Genomic DNA, 16,292 nt, shown 5'->3' with positions numbered 1-16,292 from the left:
ATTCATAGCCTAACTGATTTAACTGAACAAGAGAAGTTGAAGACAAATTCAAAACCAGACATCCGAAATAGAATAGAAATGGAAAAAGTATTTTTTTTGTATTTTCAGGCAGGAGTTTTTGGACGTAGTACGAAAAGTCTGATAGATTCGATTTTTATACCCCAAATGGATATAAAATTAGTACAATTATGATAAAAAGTTTCAAGCCTGAATTTCCCCTAGTCATGCAATAGTAACCACCACAAAGGCTAGAATTTGAAATTCATGTTAAATTGGAGTAAACAACCAAAACTTTGCGTACATAACAAAATATTTTGAGCAAAAATTCAATTCCTAACTGATTTAACTAAACATGAAAAACTAAAGATAAATTCTAAGTAAAACTTCCAAAATATAAAAAAATGGAAAAAAGTTTTTTTTTAAAAATTTTCACGAGGGAGTTTTCACACATAGTATGAAAAGTCTAATATAATCGATTGCTACCCCAAATGCATAAAAAATAGAAAAAATTATGATAAACGATTCAAAACTTATGCCAAAAATAGAATATACCGAAATATTATGCAAAGAACCTGGATTTCCCATAGTGATATGCAACAATAACAACCAGATTTGGCAGAAATGAAAATTAATGCTAAATTTGAGTAATCAACCAAAACTATGCATCAATAACGTCCTAAAATCATAGGAAAAAACCACAAAATGTTTCAAGCTTGAATTTCCCATAATGATGCACTAAATGCAAAAATAACAACCACACCACACATAATTCGAAATTCATATGGAATTTTTGTAAACGACCAAAACTTTACATCAATGACATCCTAAAATCATAGGAGATAACCACAAAATGTTTCAAATCAAAATTCAATGCCTAACGTATTTAACTAAACAAGACAAATTCAAAATAAAACTTCAAAAAAAGAAAAGAAATGGAAGAACGGCTTTTTTTTTGGATTTTCATAAGGGAGTTTTCTAACGTAGTATGAAAAGTCTGATAGATTGAATTTTTCTACCACAAATGCATACAAAATTTGTCCAATTCTGATAGCAGCTCAAAAGTGAAGCCAAAAATAGAATATATCAAAATACTATGCAAATAGCGCGAATTTCCACTAGTGTGGCACTACATGCCATAGTAACAACGAGACTGGGTAGAAACGGAAATTCAAGTTAAATTTGAGTAAACAACCACAACTATGCATAAATAACATCCTAAAATAATAGGATAAAACCACAAAAAGATTCAAGCCGAAATTCAAAGCCCAACTGATTTAATTGAACACGAAAAATTCTAGACAAATTCAAAATAAAACTTCAAAAATATAAAGGAAATGGAAAACATGTTTTTTTTTTCTATTTTCTGGAGGGATTTTCCAGGCGTGGTATGAAGAGTCTAATAGAATGAATTATTCTACCCCAAATGCATATAATATTTTTCAAATTCTAATAGTAGCTCAAAGGTTATGCCAAAAAATGATTTGATCAAAATACTATGCAAATAGCCCAAATTTCCCCTAGTCATGCATTACATGCAATAGTAACAACCACACAGGGCATAAATGGAAATTTGTGTTATATTTTAGAATACAACCAACACTTTGAGTCAATAATATCCTAAACACGAAATCTAGGGAATACAAGTGTTTAGAATTGGTGATTTTTTTATTTAGGCCACTAAACACAAAATCTAGGGAATAGATGTGTTTAGAATTGTAAAAAAATGATATGAAATGAGTCAAAAATCACGCAAATCATATCAAAAACGAAGCTTTTAGAAGAAAGCAAGGGTGAAAATAAAAAGAGGGGTTCGAGGAAGAATACAAAGTGTTTGAAAAATGAGGAGGGAAAGTTAAATACTGGTCAGAGTAATCGGTTACTCAAAGTGAGTAATCAATTACTTAGGTAATCGATTATGCTTAGGAGTAACCGATTACTTAAAGTTTCCGCGTAATAGTGTAATCAGTTACTCTCCAAAGTAATCGGTTACTGACCCAAAATTTTGAATTTTTCAGGCATACCAATGCCTGGTAATCGATTACTGAACTTATGTAATCGATTACTGAACTTATGTAATCGATTACATACCCAAAAATTTGAAAATTTTGAATAAAATTAAGCAATTTTAAGTGCAAGTCTGCATAAGATAAACATAATGAAGCAAACATATAATCATGTATAAGCATTTAGGACAAGTAAAATTCATCAAGAATGCCTAATTCTCATCTAATTTTATAGAAAGGTTCTTTTGCCAAAGGTTTAGTAAATATATCTGCTAGTTGATCATGAGTATCAACAAATTCTACAGAAACGTCTTTCCTTTGGACATGGTCCCTAAGGAAGTGATGTCTTATATCTATGTGTTTGGTTATAGAATGCATTATTGGATTCTTTGTGAGATTTATAGCACTAGTATTGTCACATTTTGGGGGAATGCATCCTAACTCTAAGCCATAATCTCGTAATTGTTGTTTAAGCCACAACACTTGGGCACAACAAGTACATGCTGCTATATATTCTGCTTCAGCAGTACTTAGGGCTACACAAACTTGTTTCTCACATGACCATGAGACTAGTGCATTTCCTAATATATGACAAGTACCACTTGTACTTTTTCTAACAGTTTTGCATCCAACAAAATCTGAATCTAAATATCCAACCAAATCACACATACTTCCTTTTGGATACCATAATCTAACGTCAGTTGTGCCTTTTAAATATTTCATGATTCTTTTGACAACAACTAAATGTGATTCTTTTGGTTTTGATTGATAACGTGCACACAAACAGACACTAAGCATTATATCAAGTCTACTAGCAGTTAAATAAATTAGGGACCAATCATACCTTTATACTTTGATATGTCCATTCATTTTCCAACTTCATCTATATTGATGTATGTACTAGAACCCATAGGAGTGGCTATTGGCTTGCAGTCAACCATTTCAAATCTTTTCGGAAAATCTCTGCAGTATTTGGATTGACTTACAAAAATACCATCCTTGAGTTGTTTGATTTGCAATCCAAGGAAGTAATTTAACTTCCCCATCATAGACATTTCAAATTCCCCTTGCATCATTTTGCCAAAACCACTACATAAAATCTCATTAGTAGAACAAAAAATTAGATCATCTACATATATTTGAACAAGAAGAGTAGCATGATTTATTTTCTTAATAAAAAGTATAGTGTCGACCTTTCCTTTGGTAAAACCTGTTTCAAGTATAAAGTTTGTTAGACGATCTTACCAAGCATGAGGAGCTTGCTTTAAGCCATAGAGAGCTTTCTTTAGTTTATAAACATGAGAAGGATGTTCATAGTCTTCAAAACCTAGAGGTTGTTCTACAAACACTTCTTCTTGTATATAACCATTAAGAAATGCACTCTTTACATCCATTTGACATAACTGAAAATTTAAAGAGCAAGCATATGCAAGTAATAACTGAATAGCTTCAAGTCTAGCAATAGGAGCGAAGGTTTCATCAAAATCTAATCCTTCTTCCTGATTATATCCTTGTGCTACTAGTCTAGCTTTATTTCTTACAAAAATTCCATTTTCATCTGATTTGTTACGAAATACCCAACGAGTTCCTATAACATGCATATTATCTGGTCTAGGAACAAGTTCCCAAACTTCATTTCTCTCAAACTGGTTTAACTCTTTCTGCATAGCAAGAATCCAGTGTTCATCCTCAATTGCATCATCAATCTTGGAAGGTTCTATTTGAGAAATGAAGGCCATATTTAAACAAGCATCATTTAGCTTTAAACGGATAGTGACACCCTTACTTATGTCGCCAATAATGTTGTCAATGGGATGATCTTGAAGCGTTCTCCATTCTTTGGGTAAATCATAACGAATACGCTCTTCTTGAGAAGGTTGAGTATCATTCATTTTTAAATGCTCAATATTGGTTGTTGCCTTGGTAAAAGACTCTCTAGTTAAAAGGGAACTTGGCAAGTCCTCTTCATCAAGAGTTATCCCATCCTTTATTATAGGATTGGTTTCCTCAAACGACACATGAACATTTTCTTCCATAGCTCGAGTTCTTTTGTTAAAAATTGTATAAGCTTTACTCGTAAGAGAGTAGCCTAGGAAGAGTCCTTCATCGACTTTTGTATCAAACTTGCCTAAGTTGTCTTTACCATTATTAAAAACAAAACATTTACAACCAAAAACATCCAAATGAGAAATGTATGTTTTTCTACCTTTAAAAAGTTCATAGAGGGTTTTCTTGAGAATTGGGCTTATAAAAACTCTGTTTGAAACATAACATGCTATACTAACCGCATCAGCCCAAAATTATTTTGGGAGATAAGTTTCATTGAACAATGTAGGAGCAAGGTCTTCTAAGGATCGATTCTTTCTCTCAATAACACCATTTTGTTGTGGTGCTCTAGGAGCATAAAAATTGTGATTGATACCAAGATCATCACAAAATTATTCAAAAGAAGCATTTTGAAATTCTCCCCCATGATCATTTCTTATAGCAGTGATTTTCAGTGATTTTTCATTTTGAACTCTTTTAGAATATTTTCTAAAGGCATTAAGTGCCTCATTCTTATGAGCATAGTAGTTACCACCATAAGTTTTGGTCTTTGAGGGGACAAATAAGTTCATGTGTAGTAACTGCAATAGTCTATCAGAAAAAACCATATGCTTAGGTTTAAAAGAAGTTTTTGTTTGTTTACCCATTTGACAAGCACTACATAGTTTGTCTTTAACAAACTTCATTTCGGGTAAACCAACAATTAAATCTTTCTTTATCAGTTTATTCATATGATCCATATGAATATGAGCAATTATCATATGCCAAAGCCATGCATCATGATTATTATTAGCAAATAAATATTTTATTGGTAAAGAAGAATCTATGTCAAACATATATATATTATTTATCCTCTTAACAATTAGTTTTAAATTTTTAGAATCTTTACTTTCGATGATGCACTTATCAGGGTAGAATGCCAAATGAAATCCTTTGTCGCATAGTTCACTTATGCTCAACAAGTTATGCTTGAGTCCTTCGATGTACAATACTCCTTCTATAGTTGATGAAGGTGGCTTACCGATTCTACCAACTCCAAGTATTTTTCATTTGTTGTTATCACCATATGTGACATAGCCTTTGTCCCTTAGAGTGACGACAAAGAACTTGTTTTTATCGCCCATCATGTGTTTTGAGCAGCCGCTATCCAAGTACCATAAGTTGCAGGTAATAGAGAACTTATCTTTGTCACCTAGCATGTCCTTTGAGAAACCAGTGTCCAAGTACCATAGATTGCAGATGGCTCTCAAAATTGTCTACAAAAATAGGTTAAGTAGTATGAGGTACTCAATTTTCTTTGAGTCCTACATGGTTAGCACCTTTCTCAACCCATCTATAGTGACCTAAGGACACACCATGTTTTCTAATCATGCAAGTGTTTGGTGTATTCCCATGTTTTTTAAAATAAGTACATATGAGATGATGCTTATGTATCCTAGATTTATTGTTATTATATTAATGCATGGATACTTTGTTTCTGAAAATTTATTTTTGTTGAGACATTCTATTTCTTAGAAACTTGGATGTTAGAATATCCAAGAGCTCTTCGGTTTGTAGAGTGTCTCTGATATTTAATTATCTTGTCCATATTTTTTCTACTCTTTTTTAATTTATTACGTTCAAGAGTTAATGTTGAAACTTTCTTTTCAAGAGTAATGCAGTTTTGACTTGAAGAAGATGATGGTTAATTTCTGAATACTTCTAACTCAATTTTTTTTAAAAACAATATAGTGAGTTTGACATATTCACCACGTAAATCTTTAAATGCAAGTTGCAATTTAGAAGAAGAAAATAGGTTAGTTTCATTTACCTCTTCATCATCAAAGTGATGAGATGCCATTAGTGAGAGATGTGTTTGTTCTTTATTTTCTGGTTCAGAGGCATAACTCGTATCATTGTCTTCCCAAGCTTTGTAGGCTCTTCATCCAGTCCTCATTTTACTTTTGCCTTTGAAGGGACTCCTTTTCAGGTTTGGAAGTCCATCTTCATATGACCGGTCTTACCACATTCAAAACATGTGAAGTTTTAGTTTGAAGTGGAGGTGTCATTATTCTTGGTAAATTTCATCATTTGTCTAGTTTTAGCGCCTTTGTTCCTTTTAAGGAACTTGCTGAACTTCTTTACAAAGAGACTCATGTCTTTCATTTCTTCCTTTTATGATTCATCTCCTTAAGAGTCATATCTATCTGCCTTCGCTTTGAAAGATATATTTTTCTTCTTCTTTTCTTGCTCTTCATGTTGGTCAAGATGGCTGAGTTCCAATTCGTGTTCGTGCAATTTACCAAATAAAGCAGCCAAGGACATTTTTGATAAACTTCTCTTTTTAGAAATAGCTGTTACTTTTGGTTGCCATGTTCTAGTGAGTGATCTTAGAACTTTTAAGTTCAAGTCACTATTTGATAAAGTTTTTCCAAATGCAATAAGATGATTTGTAAGGTGAGTAAATATCTTTTGTAAATGTAGTATTTTCTCTTCAGGCTTCATATGAAACATTTCGTATTCCTGGGAGAGCGTTTTGAGTCTCGACCTTTTGACTTCCTTAGTTCCTTCGTGTGTAGTCTCTAGAGTATCCCACATTTCTTTAGCAGATTTGCAGTTTGATACTCTAAAGAATTCATCGATGCCAAGTGCTGACATGCAGATGTTCTTATCTTCATCATTCCATGAAGATTTTGGCTTTACTTCCCTTACACTATTGACAACTTTGAAGGTTTCATAGGGTCCTTCCTCAATAACATTCCAAATGTATCTTGAGATTCTATAAAGATTCTCATTCGGATTTTCTAGAAGTCATAGCATTCTCCAACAAAGCTTGGAGGGCGATTGATGTTGGAACCTTCTCCCATAAATGATCTTACAACCAAACAGGATCATTTTTGAGAATAATTTACTCAAAAAAAGCTCTAGTTCTAATTGTAAGACTGAGATGGCAACTAAGAGGGAGGTGAATTAGTTGACTTAAATCTATGTTAGATTTTTTTGCAATTATTGGAGTTAGTAGCAGTGGAAAAGTTATGCAGAAAAATATCAAACAAATTTAAAAAGAGAAGAGAGAAGAGAGTACATATAGAATTTTATACTAGTTCACCTTCTTGTCCACCGAAGGTTACGTCCGATACTCTTGCAGCACAAGAGATTTCTTCACTAGATATTAAGAGTAGCAATTATAAATTCTCAACCCGTGATTTCCTTGTACCTTACTCACTCTCTAATACCTATATCAATCTATGGAAAACAGCCTTTCCAAGTGACTCTATCCCCTTTCTTATCACACCCTTGTGATAGAAAATAATTCAACAAGTTGAATGAAGAAAATGTTTGCTTTTACAAGATTTGAAACTATGAACTCTCGCAATCCAATAAATATTTATAAACTTTAATAATAATGAACAGAAGGTTTGAATAGCTTTGGAAAACACTTAAGACAACTTCATAAAATATATTCTGAAAGTTAAGAACAAGTTGCAGAAAGTGGAGAGCAAGTATTTCAGAAAAGTTTAGATTTTGTATATGAGTTGTGTGTCATGAATTTTGAGTTTCAATGCATTTAAATAGGCTTTCCAATCATCAATAAAACCTCTAATAAAGGGTAGGATTCGATTGGAATGAAACCATTTCGTTTGGGGTGAAAGTTGTGTAGTTTGAATTTGAAAACTGGTGCAACATCTCTGAGTAATGGATTACCACATTGACGTAATCGATTACCCGAACATTCTGTCCAACTGAGTAATTGATTATCACATAGGGCAATCGATTACCCAAAGGATGTAATCAATTTCCCAAACATTCTGTACACAGTGTAATTGGTTACTCACAGGATGTAATCGAATACCCAAAAATTATGTAACTGACTATTACAATGTATAATCGGTTACAAAAAGGGTGGAATCGATTACCCTATTTAGTTTTTGTTGGGTAACTCATTTCTCACTCATGTAACCTATTACTTAGTTCTGGTAACCTGTTACTTAGTTACAGTAACCTGTTAATTAGATCTAGTAACCTATTACACAGTATTTTGAAAATTGTTTTCATTTATACTTGTAGTTTTCAATTTTCTTTAAAAATACTTTTTAGCATTACTACTATTTGTATATGATAGAGTGTAAGGATAGAAGTACCTAAATACTTTGATTCTAATTCCTTGAAGCTTTATATTCATTGTATTCATAAGTATTCTTCCCTTTCTTCTTTATATGATGTTGGTGTCTTCATCAAAACCGTGCCAAGGTCAGGAGTAAGATCTTCTTCACAAAAGGCATATAAAAATTAGACCAATTCTGATAAACAGTTCAATAGTTATGCCAAAAATTGAATTTATCAAAATACTATGAAAAGAGACTGAATTTCCTCTAGTGATGCACAACATGTAACAGTAAGAACCAGACACGGCAGAAATGGGAATTCATGTTAAATTTGAGTAAACATCCAAAATTTTGCATCAATAACATCCCAAAATCAAAGGAAACAACCACATTAGGTTTCAAGGCCGAATTTCCCATAGTCATGCACTATGTGCAATTGTAACAACACATAAGGCATAATGTAAAATTCATGTTAAATTTGAGTAAAAAAGCTAAACTATGCAACAATAAAATCCAAAAATCTTAGCAACCAACCACCAAAAGTTTCAAGGCAAAATTCAAAGCCTAAATAATTTAACTGTACAAGAAAAATTTAAGAAAAATTCTAAATAAAACTTCAAAAATAGAAAAGAAATGGAAAATATTGTTTTTTTTAGATTTTCAAGATGGAGTTTTCTAACATAGTATGAAAAGTCTGATAGACTGGATTGTCCTACCCCAAATTCAAATAAAATTAAACCAATTCTGATATATAGTTCAAAAGTTATGCCAAAAATAGAATTTATCAAAATACTATGCAAAGAACACGAGTTTCCCCAAGTGATACAATGCATGCAACAATAACCACAAGATAGGGCAGAAATGGAAATTCATGTTAAGTATGAGTATACAACCAAAACTTTGCATAAATAATATCCTAAAATCATAGGAAACAACCACAAAAGGTTTCAAGCCAAAATTTCCTTAGCCATGCACTACATGCAAAAGTAACAACCACATAGGACAGAATTGGTAATTCATGTTAAATTTGAGTAAAGAATCAAAACTTTGCATTAATAACATCCTAAAATCTTAGGATACAACCACAAAAGTTTCAAGCCAAAATTCAAAGACCAAAGCATTTAATTGAACATGAAAAATGGAAGACAAATTCAAAATAAAACTTCAAAAAATAGAAAAGAAGTGGTAAAAAAAGGTATTTTTTTTATTTTCAGGAGGGAGTTTTCAGATGTAGTTTGAAAAGTATGATATAATGGATTTCTCTACCCTAAATGCATATAAAATTATACCAATTCTGATAAACAGTTCAAAAGTTATGCAAAAAAATAATATTTATCAAAATACTATGCAAAGAGCCTGAATTTGCCCAAGTGATGCACTCCATGCAACTATAGCAACCAAACATGGCATAAATTGAAATTCATGTTATACTTGATTAAACCACCAAAACTATGCATCAACAACATCCTAAATCATATGAAACAACCACAAAAAGTTTGAACCCCGAATTTTGTTGGGTATCAGCAGGTCAGAATACACCTAGAAGGAGGGTTGAATAGGTGTTGCATATTACTTGTTCCGCTTTTCCTATATTTTGCGCAAAACTAACACTGACTGCACTTAATCGATTAAGGTCAGTTTTACTCGAATAACAGTGCTAGGACTTAATCTATTATACATGTGCATAATCGATTATCCCGAATCTTCCACTACTTGATGATGTATTTTCTTGCACAACAAGTTACTTATTACCAATTCTTTACCCAATTAATTGAGTATCTGAATTACAGAATGACAACAAAAACAAATTATAACATGCAACTCACATTAACTCAATTAACAACGAAGTAAAGAATAAAATTAAGGAGATAAGGGATAGAAAAAAAGTCCACAAGGAATTTTTATCCTGATTCGTTTGTGGTCCACTGTAAACTACATCCAACCCTCCCCTTCTAATCTCGGGACATTTTTCTTCACTATTACAATTGTAAGTTTACACACACATTTCTAATTACAAAAATAGAAAACTAAGCCACTTCTTTCTTGGCACCTATGAGCTTAACAACCTAGGTTTGACCACTCTAATTCGCCTACTAAGATCTCCTATCCTTTCGCAATTCGGCTCCAGCCTCGGTATCGCTTGAACCAAGACCTCCTAGTCTCTGTGAAGATTATCAGGATCTCTCTTGTAGTGAAACTATTCACAAAGAGATCAACTTCCTTGTTCAAAACTAATTTTGTTGAGTTGTCTTCAATACTTAATACTCAGATTCAACAATTAAAACTCAATCTAAAACACTAAGAAGAAAATCCACAAGAACCTAATCTAATTGAAATTTAAGGCATTGGGTTTTCATAAAATTGATTTGCACACTTTTCAGAAAACGATTTTCTTCACTTTTCTCTCAAAGAAATCAAGAACTTTATGCAAGAATGCAATGCATAGAAGACTAGAGAAAACATGCAATGATTTGAATATATAAGCCTTATTCAGAATGCTCTCACTCTATAAGTTTTCTACATGCACTTTCTCACTATAATGCAATGTATGAAAATGTATGCTCTCTAGGTTTTTGAAAATATGCAAGTTTTGCCACATTGCCAAGAACTACATTATTTATACTAATCATACTGATATTAATCGATTATTCATACACTTAATCGATTTACGGGTTGTTAGAAGTTTGTTTTCTGTTACGTCTTAGTCAATTATATAGCATCTTAATCGATTAACATATCAACAACATCATATTGGTTAGTAACTGAATTCTTGATAATCAATTACACATCATACTTAATCAATTATACTGATTAAAAATGTTTTTCTTGATGTATGGTAAAATACCTATATGATATGAACATGCTATACATGGTTTTTCAAATATAATACCTTTAAGGCTTAAAACTATATATGTGAATGCATGAGCCTACTTATCATAAGATATCTAGATGTTATGTCTCAATTTTAATCTTGTTCTATTTTAGTGCTTGTGACACTCCCACCTAGGTTTACCTAACCTAGATTCAATATAAGGCAATCATCTTAAGACTTTTAATAAAAGTAAATATTATAATGCCCTTAGTCTATAGATGCAACCTCTGAGTCTTCGGCTCATTGTTTGTCGTACGATCTTCAAGCTTACTTGTATGTCTGTTGTCTTCATCAAAACATAGGTTAGCATCAAATGTGCGGGTCTTGACTCTTTGCACTTTCAATCTCCCCCTTTTGATGATAACAAACTCTATACTAATTCCTTGTTCGACATGTGTTTGCTTCAGTTGGATAGATGCCAAAGTTGCGCTGCTTGTTGAAAGCAGATTTCACCACCAGGAACTCGCCCCTCAACAACAAAACGTGTCACTTGTTGAAAGGGTTTTCCTAGTGTGTAAGTTATTTTATTTAATTAGAGTGATAAGTAATGACCAATTTATTTAGTGACTTTATTTATTTACTCCCTTTTCGGGTTCCATTTAACCATGCCATAAAGGTCAGTCTCATTTTATTAAGTTAACCATATCATTTCTTATGAAAGGTTGGTATCAACGAATAATAAAAAGAACAAAATAATAAATTTAGTAGTTAACCATACCACATCTTTCGAAGGGTTGGTATAAAGAATAAAACAGTAAAATAATATATAAATGTTAGTTGCGGAAAAGTAATTGACTGAAAGTAAATGTTAGTTGCAGAAAGTAAATGACTGGAAGTAAATGTTAGTTACGAAAACTAAATAACAAAAATTAAATGTTAGCGGTTAGATTATTATTCATCACTCTTTTATTGTCAAGTGACAATCCATTGATTGGATTGCACTTTTTGCATATTATTCCTATGTACGAAGTTACAAACCATGAATTAGTTTGAACTTATGTGTTTAGGAATCTTTAATGAACAAATAAAATTTATATATTTTAACAGTTTACTATTTTACACTTGCATATCTTTCAAGATTCAATTGTAGTATAGTATAAGGTTATGTCGAACCACAAGGAATTGCCTAACAGAAATGTACTCATACTTTATATATTTTATCAAAAGTAATAAAGTAACATATAAAGTTGTTTTGGCGATTTAATCAACAAAGAAACAAGAAAAAGTAAAGAAACTAAGTATTTACCAATTCAAGAAGAGAAAATTAGTTTCAAATATGGAATTATTTCTAGACTCAAATGATTTTGAAAACATTAACAAGTTATGTGTTATACTTTTGATTAAATTCCAAAAATAATTTCTAAATCCCCCATCTAGAGTCCTAGTATGAAAAGATGATTTTCAAACCTTGCATAATACACTAAATATTAGGTAAATGTCACTGATTGAAGCGGGTTGTCACACCCTACTTCAGGCCCGTTAACATTGTTTAGCCTTGAATACAAGTTGCTTAAAATAGATGCTTTGAATTGGAAAGTGAACTAAGACATATTAGTTCACTTGTCAATACTTGAAGAAGAATCATTTTTGGATCTTTAAATCAAGTTTTAGGTGATCAAGCTAAAACTGCATGAAGAACTTCTGAATGAATCAAAACTTAACCAAACATATTACTTGGATGTATTGAAATCAAAATATGATACAAATGAAGAAAAGAAATAAGATTACACCATAATCCAAATCAATGTGTAGGAGCATGAGCCATCTATCCTAGGATGAGATGCTTTCGGTTCCAAATGAGGTTACAAAATCATGTTTTTGCACCTCATTTGCCAACTCTATTCCCTCTAAATTTCTATGAACTAAACACCTAAAAACAACCGAAGAACAACCTAAAATGAGCAAGAACCGAAAATGAGAAGTAAAATGGTATTATAATGTTCTAAAAGATAAGAAATGGGTGTGCCTTTTATAGGCAATGGGAGAGCCGCTTGGCCTCCCTTCCGTGGCTGTCGGGCCCCTATGTCTGACCCAGGGCAGCTAGCTTGGATAGTCCATTATTGGTTATGCTACATGCATGGTGACCCTTCCTACTTTCTTGTGTCCTGCATGAGCTCATAAACATGGCCCAAAAGCTAGCTTTGGCTGGTTGCTTGGCCTGTGACATCATTCATGATATAGCCATTCTTCTAGGCCAAGCAACCTTTTTTCTGGTGGGCCACCCGCCTGGCTGACCTGCTCCACGCTCAACTATCTCATTTGGAACCAAAAGCATCTCATCCTAGGAGCAGGAGCCATCTATCCTAGGATGAGATGCTTTTGACTCCATCTACCTGACTTGTTGCATGGTCAACTTTCTGCTTGAGCAACCTACCTGACCTAGTGCATGCTAAGTTGTCAGCTTGAGCATCCTGGCTGACATGGTGCATGCTCAGCTACTTATTTGAGCTGCCAACCTGACCTGGCCTACTGCTTGGTGCATGGCTGGACAGATTTGTGAGCAGCTTTTCTTTGACTTTAATTTCTTCCAACCAAGACCATGTTGCTTAGTCATGCTTAAAGTTTAAGCATGCACCTTACCATGCTTAGTTTTAAGCACAAATGTGTCTTGTACTTTGGCCTCATTTCTTCAAGGTGAAGCAAGTTTTCTTTCTTCATGCCTAAGCATTCTTTTTTTTCCAATTTCCTACGAACTCAAGGAAAAGTTGGACAAGAGGTGATCAAAAATCATATTATTCAAACACACAAAATTTATCAAAAAAGTGTTGAAGTAAGTTGGTTTTCACATTTTTGCATAGGATAAGTGCTATGAAAATTAGGTATTTATGGCACTTATCAACTCCCCCAATTTAAGACTTTGTTTGTCCCGAAACAAAGGTAAAATAACAACTACTTGGCTTTAGGAAAAATTCAGTTTGGACAAGATCAAAACTATGCATCATTTTAAAGTTTCATAAGATGTGTTTATGATTATGTAATTTTGACTCATAATGCTTCAAACTAAGAATGAACACATCAGTTCAAAAAATCATTTAGCATTTCACTTATAGAAAATGTTATCAATCATAAAGATTCATTTTCACATAAGGTTCTAGAATAGAACCAAATGGGTAAGTGTTTCACTCAACACTTACTTTGTTTTTCTCCTCAACACTTACTTTGTTTTTCTTCTCAACACTTACTTTGCAAGAATTTAATTTCGTTTTTCTTCTCAACACTTACTTTCATTGCAAAAAAATTTCAAGGATCACTAAGGTCGTCCTTAGGTTGTAATGAGGCTTGGCTATCAAAGAAATTTGGTTTTTCAAGATATTGAAAGACACTTTTCAAGTTAAAATAAAGCAAAATAATTTATCTTTTTAAATTTATGTCTCTTTTCAACTTTTTCACCTTTCTTCTCTTCCTTCCTTTCCTCATTCTTTTCTTGACCATTTTGTGTAATGTTTCATGATTTTTCTCAATATCTTTTTACTTCGTTTTGGTTTTGGAGCATTTCTTTACATTTTTTATTTGTAAAGAGATTGATAATTTTTCTTTTAAACACTTTGTTACATGGCCAACCATTCCCCCCAACTTAATTTTTTCCATCAACCTTCTTTTTGAAAAATGCTATCTTTTTACTTACAAAAGTATAGGAGATTTCATTTTTGTTTTTCCATATTAGGCTCAAGGGTTGTGTTTGAAAAATAATTTTCCTTTTTAAGGCTCAAAGGGGTTAACAAAGGATGCTCCTATTTTTGGTTGGTCATTTTTGGTCAAGTGGATCATTCTATTTGAAAGAACTTGCCTTGACCATTTCCTATCAAGTTGTGTGAAACCATGTAAACAAAGATTCAAACAAAATCAATTGTGCAAAACCAAAAAGTTTCTCACTAAGATCGCATAATTTTTGTGTTTGGATTACACTCCCTCACATGGTTGGTTTATGTACAACTCTTTGATTTTCAAACAAATTCACAAGTTCATGATAAATGATTTTCCAAAAACGTTTGCATTTGATCGAAGTTATGATTATGAATTAATCACAAAAAATAATTCAGATTTCTAACTCATGTTTCTCATCAAAGCTTGTTAATTTACAGAGTTATTGATCTAGTTAAAAATTTAAGCCGAGTTGTGTTATCTACTAAGTTTAGTTTCAACAATTTCACTTTTTAAAAAAATTATCAAAAAGAAACAAAAGTAAACACACAACTTAAAAATTAAAAACTCTAGAAAATATTTTGAAGCACGTAAACTCACTAAAAGAAATTCAAAAGCAAACAAACACATACTAAATTTTTTTGAAAACACACCAAAATGATTTTTTTCCAAAATGTTATACACACTCCCCTAAACTTAAGTTATTGACTTGTCCGCAAGTCATTTTGGGAATATTTTATGGAAACTTAAATTCTTAACATTGAAAGAAATAAAATTAAAAACTAACCAAAATTTTTTAGGAGAACTCAGAAGTTCATTCTCCTTGATTTTACTATCCACTCCAAGATAGTGGTGCCTTTAGAGCCAACTCCTCATTTTTGTTTGTTTGCTTTTGGACTTGTTTTCATGTAAATCATTAGAACTTGCAATTTTATTTTTCCTTGAGGTTAGTCTAAAATTTTACATGAGTTTCTTAATGTCTAACACCTTATGTTCATGAATAAAATTTGATTGACATAAATTCCAATCAAACAACATGCTTTTTTCATTAAAATTATGTTGACAGTAAAACTTTAAGCACTTTTCAAGTCCAAATGATAAATGGATATTCAAACAAAATTTTATGGAAATTAAAACAACAAGATATCAATTAAAATATCCACAAATAAATCCATTCAAAAGTTCATGAATTTATTTTGTTAAATTGTTAACCAAACAACAACTTAGTAAGCCAAATAACACACTTTTTAGGAGTTCTCAAGTTTGGAAATTTTATTTTTTGGCACAATTTTATCAGGCATTAACCATGTTAATTTCAATCCCCTTTATGTTGTTCATTTGAAAAAGTTGATGAGGGGTACCTCCACTTCACCTAAAAAATTTATAACAACAATAAAAGTTTCTTAACTAGTGGGTTTTCACTCCACTAGTTCAACTTTTCTTTCTTTTTGTGTCTTTTGATTTTTAAATGTACAAAATAGAAAAATAAATTAAAGCATGTAGAAAACAAAAAATAAATTTGTAAAAATTAAAATAAAATTGTATTTACAATTACTTTTGATAAAAAATAAAGTATGAATTTCTATTATCTAACCATTCCCCAACAACAATGCCAATTTGTTGAAAGCGAATTTCACCACCAGG

This window comes from Lupinus angustifolius, chromosome LG01 (assembly GCF_001865875.1).
Source record: "Lupinus angustifolius cultivar Tanjil chromosome LG01, LupAngTanjil_v1.0, whole genome shotgun sequence".
Classification (NCBI taxonomy): Eukaryota; Viridiplantae; Streptophyta; class Magnoliopsida; order Fabales; family Fabaceae; genus Lupinus; species Lupinus angustifolius.
This window is presented reverse-complemented; position numbering follows the sequence as displayed.